This window comes from Cherax quadricarinatus, chromosome 32 (genome assembly GCF_038502225.1).
Source record: "Cherax quadricarinatus isolate ZL_2023a chromosome 32, ASM3850222v1, whole genome shotgun sequence".
NCBI classification, from domain to species: Eukaryota; Metazoa; Arthropoda; class Malacostraca; order Decapoda; family Parastacidae; genus Cherax; species Cherax quadricarinatus.
The window spans coordinates 31084519-31091296 of record NC_091323.1 but is presented as its reverse complement, the minus strand read 5'-3'; positions in this window follow the sequence as shown (position 1 = coordinate 31091296).

Genomic DNA, 6778 nt, shown 5'->3' with positions numbered 1-6778 from the left:
ATGCAAAATTATGTTACATAAATATTTGTTAAATGGGGGACAAGTATACAAAAATAAGGTCAGCTCTTGGTGCACAGTCTACTGTATACTCAATAACATTTTCCAGTTAGGTGGCTTGTATATTACTGGAAAAACTATTCAAGTGTATACTAATTAAAAGTCTCTTTTTAAGGTCCTTCAGAAATGATTCCAGTTTTGGTCCTGGCACCTGAGAAGGGTGACTGTGTTGGATTTATGCGCTTCTGCTGGACACAATTCCATTATCATAGGTCTGTCGTAAACCATCCAGTTTTTCATATATAGAGCCTCACGTTAAGAAGGATGCTCTATGGACTCTGAGTCTTATTCTACTATAACCCTTCATTATCGTACACTAAAGTACATTAAAACACTCTGTTATTATTAATACATTGTATTATTATTATTATTATTATTATTATTATTATTATTATTATTATTATTATTATTATTATTATTATTATTATTATTATTATTATTATTATTATTGTTATTAATTATTATTATTATTATTATTATTATTATTATCATTATTAATTATTATTATTATTATTATTATTATTATTATTATTATTATTATTATTATTATTATTATTATTATTATTATTATTATTATTATTATTATTATTATTTGGATATGAACTCATTTGCAAGGCCTCTTAAATTTTGCAGGATATTGCTGAAGAACAACGGAATGTTGATAAGCAACCTCCTGGTAAAGGTAACCGAACCAGCCCTGCGAAGTAACCTGCATCAGTGTGCAGTATCTTGTTACATTATTTTGCTGTGTAGCTAATACAAATTGCATTATTCACAGGTTTCATGAAAGCATGGGCAATTGTGCTCGAGTTTACTCCCAAGAGCACGGTATACAGGGATTCTTCCTTGCCAAGATGAAACAATGGCAGCATTTGAGTGTGTGCTGGGAGACTGTGTTGGACATTGTGTTTAGACAGAGACAGTATCATACACTGGAGCATTATATTTTAGTGTCCAAACATCCAACCTTTCAGAGGCACCTCCATGCAGACCTTGCGGGGTATGGCAAAACACCTCATTGTAAATAAAAATATATCTGAAATCTTGGTGTATCCATATTTTGCATCGAATAGATGAATGAATGTTTTTTATAGAAGAAATTTCAACCTAATTATGACTGATTTTTTAGTAGTAATAAGATATATATATATATATATATAATTATATATATATATATATATATATATATATAAATATGTATATATATATATCTAGATATATGTCTGTGTATATATATATATATATATATATATATATATTTTTTTTTTTTTTGTCTTTGCAAACAGTACATTGAGATTTTGTATTTACAATAGTGGGTTGCAATGCAGAGAGCCTCTATTATGCCTAGGCATAATATTGACTTACAGTCTACTTAACACTAAGGATTATATCATAGTTGCACAGTAGGATAGTAATTATTTCATAGTTGAACAGTTGATTATTAATTATAAGTGAATCAAAATTTGTATAAGATAAAAGATAAATTCATCTATTCAAAAATGCTTTTTGTGAAAACAATAATTCAATTATTTTCCTGTCGACAATGGATAAAAGGTTCAAAGTGATTGTTGAAGTTATGACGTGGGAGAACATAAGTGAGTATTGGCGTTTAGTCTAGGGTGATTGAGTGGCTTTTGAGAAGAGTCCTAAATTGATTTTCAGACTGGGTTACTCTAATATCTTCTGGTAATGAATTCCATATTTTGGGGCCCTTTATGTGCATAGAGTTTTTACACAGTGTGATATGGACACGAGGTATATCAAAAAGAGATCTGTGTCTTGTGTTGTGGTCCTAACCGATATAAGCTGGGAAGATATACTAAGCAACACAGACCCCAACTTATGCCTAGAACAGATTAACTTGGTGGCACTCGATGTATGCACAAGACTTATTCCTCTAAGAAAAAGGAGGGGTAGATGTAAAATAGAAAGAGACAGGCGCTCCCTATACAGGCGACGGAAAAGAATAACAGAGCGGCTAAAAGAGGTCAATATATCTGAAATGCGTAGGGAGACACTGGTCAGAGAAATAGCAAGCATCGAACTTAAGCTAAAGGAATCCTTTAGGAGTCAGGAATCGCGGGAAGAACTAAAAGCCATAAATGAAATCGAAAGAAACCCAAAGTATTTCTTCTCCTATGCCAAATCAAAGTCGAGAACAACGTCCAGTATTGGGTCCCTACTTAAACAAGATGGGTCCTACACAGATGACAGCAAGGAAATGAGTGAGCTACTCAAGTCCCAATATGACTCAGTTTTTAGTAAGCCGCTAACCAGACTGAGAGTCGAAGATCAAAATGAATTTTTTATGAGAGAGCCACAAAATTTGATTAACACAAGCCTATCCGATGTTATCCTGACGCCAAATGACTTCGAACAGGCGATAAATGACATGCCCATGCACTCTGCCCCAGGGTCAGACTCATGGAACTCCGTGTTCATCAAGAACTGCAAGAAGCCCCTATCACGAGCCTTTTCCATCCTATGGAGAGGGAGCATGGACACGGGGGTCGTCCCACAGTTACTAAAAACAACAGACATAGCCCCACTCCACAAAGGGGGCAGTAAAGCAACAGCAAAGAACTACAGACCAATAGCACTAACATCCCATATCATAAAAATCTTTGAAAGGGTCCTAAGAAGCAAGATCACCACCCATCTAGAAACCCATCAGTTACACAACCCAGGGCAACATGGGTTTAGAACAGGTCGCTCCTGTCTGTCTCAACTATTGGATCACTACGACAAGGTCTTAAATGCACTAGAAGATAAAAAGAATGCAGATGTAATATATACAGACTTTGCAAAAGCCTTCGACAAGTGTGACCATGGCGTAATAGCGCACAAAATGCGTGCTAAAGGAATAACAGGAAAACTCGGTCGATGGATCTATAATTTCCTCACTAACAGAACACAGAGAGTAGTCGTCAACAGAGTAAAGTCCGAGGCAGCTACGGTGAAAAGCTCTGTTCCACAAGGCACAGTACTCGCTCCCATCTTGTTCCTCATCCTCATATCCGACATAGACAAGGATGTCAGCCACAGCACCGTGTCTTCCTTTGCAGATGACACCCAAATCTGCATGACAGTGTCTTCCATTGCAGACACTGCAAGGCTCCAGGCGGACATCAACCAAATCTTTCAGTGGGCTGCAGAAAACAATATGAAGTTCAACGATGAGAAATTTCAATTACTCAGATATGGTAAACACGAGGAAATTAAATCTTCATCAGAGTACAAAACAAATTCTGGCCACAAAATAGAGCGAAACACCAACGTCAAAGACCTGAGAGTGATCATGTCGGAGGATCTCACCTTCAAGGACCAAAACATTGTATCAATCGCATCTGCTAGAAAAATGACAGGATGGATAATGAGAACCTTCAAAACTAGGGAGGCCAAGCCCATGATGACACTCTTCAGGTCACTTGTTCTATCTAGGCTGGAATATTGCTGCACACTAACAGCACCTTTCAAGGCAGGTGAAATTGCTGACCTAGAAAATGTACAGAGAACCTTCACGGCGCGCATAACGGAGATAAAACACCTCAATTACTGGGAGCGCTTGAGGTTCCTAAACCTGTATTCCCTGGAATGCAGGAGGGAGAGAGACATGATTATATACACCTGGAAAATCCTAGAGGGACTAGTACCGAACTTGCACACGAAAATCACTCACTACGAAAGCAAAAGACTTGGCAGACGATGCAACATCCCCCCAATGAAAATCAGGGGTGTCACTAGCACGTAAGAGACCATACAATAAGTGTCAGGGGCCCGAGACTGTTCAATTGCCTCCCAGCATACATAAGGGGGATTACCAACAGACCCCTGGCAGTCTTCAAGCTGGCACTGGACAAGCACCTAAAGTCGGTTCCTGACCAGCCGGGCTGTGGCTCGTACGTTGGTTTGCGTGCAGCCAGCAGCAACAGCCTGGTTGATCAGGCTCTGATCCACCAGGAGGCCTGGTCACAGACCGGGCCGCGGGGGCGTTGACCCCCGGAACTCTCTCCAGGTAAACTCCAGGTATGTGTCCTGTTTATTTTGGAGAAGAGAAGTTTGAGTGGAGGGTTTATATTTGCATGTATTGTTCTGTGTATATAGTAGGCACATGAATAAATATGAATGTTCTTAATGATGAGCAGATTCAGACTTTTGAAAATTGGTGAAGTATGCTGGCGGGAGTGGGAAATTGTTATCACTCTTACTGCTGACTTTTGCTGGGTTATTAGGATTGGATGTTGTTGATCCCTATGCACAAATTCCATATGTAAGATAAGGGTATATGAGTGAATGGTACAGTGCCAGGAGAGCTGATTGTGGAACGTAGTACCTTATCTTTGATAGTATGCCTACAGTCTTGGAGATTTTCTTGGTGATTTGTTGTATGTGTGTCTGGAACTTAAGGCTACTGTCAAGGTGGATACCTAGGAATTTTCCCTCTGTGAGTCTTGTGACTGATGATCCGTTTAGCGTTATGTTAATTGGATCATTTGCAGCTTTGTTTCCAAACTGAATGAAATAGGTTGTATCAGTATTTAGGGTAAGTTTGTTAGTCATCATCCAGTCAGATATTTTCTGCAATTCGGTATTGGCTGTGTTTGCTAGTATGACTGTGTTTGGGTGGGAAAAGACATATGAAGTGTCATCTACAAATAATATGGGTTTAAGTAGTTGTGATGCGTTCGGTAGATCATTGATGTAGATGAGAAAGAGGAGTGGTCCAAGGACACTTCCTTGTGGGACTCCTACTGTGATTGGTTGGATGGAAGAGTTTGCATCATTTGCATACACATACTGAGTTCTGTTACTAAGGTATGATTTTAGGTAGTTGAGGGGGTGGCCTCTGATACCATAGTGCGTTAATTTGGAGTACAGCAGTTCATGGTCGACTGTATCGAAAGCTTTACGTAAATCAATGAAAATGCCCAGCGGGACTTTTTCTTTTCGAGTACGGTAAATATTAGTTCTAGCATGTGTATGATAACATCATTTGTTATTTTATTATTCCTGAATCCAAACTGACAAGGGTTTAATATGTTGTGTGAGACGAGGTAGGAATAGATCCGTCTATGAATTAATTTTTCAAAGATTTTAGAGAGCAGTGGTAAGTTAGATATTGGTCTATAGTTATTCAAGACAGCTTGGTCACCTCCTTTGTGGATCGGAGTGACCTTCGCTATTTTGAGGATTCTTGGGAAGGTAGATGATTCAATGGATTTGTTAAAGAGCGTTGCAATAATTGGTGACAATACTAGAGAAGCTTTTTTGTACATAAAAGCAGGCAAGTTGTTTATGTCTCCTGCCTTGTTTTTAAGGGTGTTTATGATGAGCGTAACTTCTATGGGGTTAGTTGGAGCTAGGAATGGCGTATTTGGGTAGGTACCTATGAGGTAGTCTGATGGATGGGGTGTTTGCACTTGGTATTTTGTTAGCTAGATTTTTTCCTATGGTGAAGAAAACATTGAGTCTGTTCGCTGTTTCAGTAGGTGTGAGCAGGGCCGGATTACCGCATAGGCAAACTAGGCATTTGCCTAGGGCCCCGCGCATTTGGGGGCCCCGCGGTCCAAGGGGTTCAGGGGCTCATCCAAGGCTGCGCACATGGTGCAAGTGCAAAGGGGTCCCTACCTAAAAAGCTCAAGTGTTTGGAGAGTAAAACTGATTTTTAAAAATTAATCAAAACAAAAATAAATAATGAAATAAAATAAAATAAAAATAAATAAACCTAACCATAGATGGCAACACTCAACACGCCTTTGTTTACATCAGAACAGCTGTGTTTTCCCGCTAATGGGTGAGTATGGGAGATTCCTCTCCAATTTTCTCCCCTCAAGGAAGGTTCCTTGATGTTGGTGAGGGGCTCTTGATTTAGGGAATTTGATCTGTGCTCCAGTTCCCCGAATTAAGCCTGAATGCCTTCCACATCCCCCCCAGGCGCTGTATAATCCTCCGGGTTTAGCGCTTCCCCTTGATTATAATAATAATAATCTCCAATTTTCTGTAGTAATTACACGTTATCTAGACTTGTACTGTGACAAATTAACTGAAGTGTTGTTGATAGACATTGATGTGTATTGATAAATGTTTGTTTTCGCCTCTAAATGTTAAGGGAGGTACCTGATAGGGTTACTTGACCAGTAAAGACGCATTTTTGGTAAAAATACTATAAAGAAAAACCTAAAAACGCAAACTGACTTCCGTTTGTAGGTTTTAAAAGCACTTTGTCCTGTCTTTAAGTCTTTATCATTTCAATAACAGATCTCAATTGATTGATGTTCTACATCACTTCCGTCGCAAATGCTTAGTTTTCAAGTTGCGACGGAAGTGATGTAGAACATCAATTAATTTACTACATATTTCCCCAGAAACACATAAGCCACATCAGAAAATCGTTGGTTGGGTGAAACTGAAAATTATCCCTGCATTCTTTAATTCTCATGTCCTTATCTATGGTGGTAGGCCATATATCATGCAAAACATAATTAGTTTAGTTATGAAAATGATAATATAAATACCATTGTGCATTATTCTTGGACTCAGTATGATTTCTGTTTAAGTAAATTGGAGATCAAGGAGGATGAATTAGTAAAATATTGGTAGCCCAAATCACTAACCTAATCTATGGTAAAAGTTCTGTATATGACTCCTTTCTGGTAACGTTTTGAATTTTTAGATGCGCAGCCAGAGGAAAGGGGGCTACAAGGGCCATATCCCCCCAATT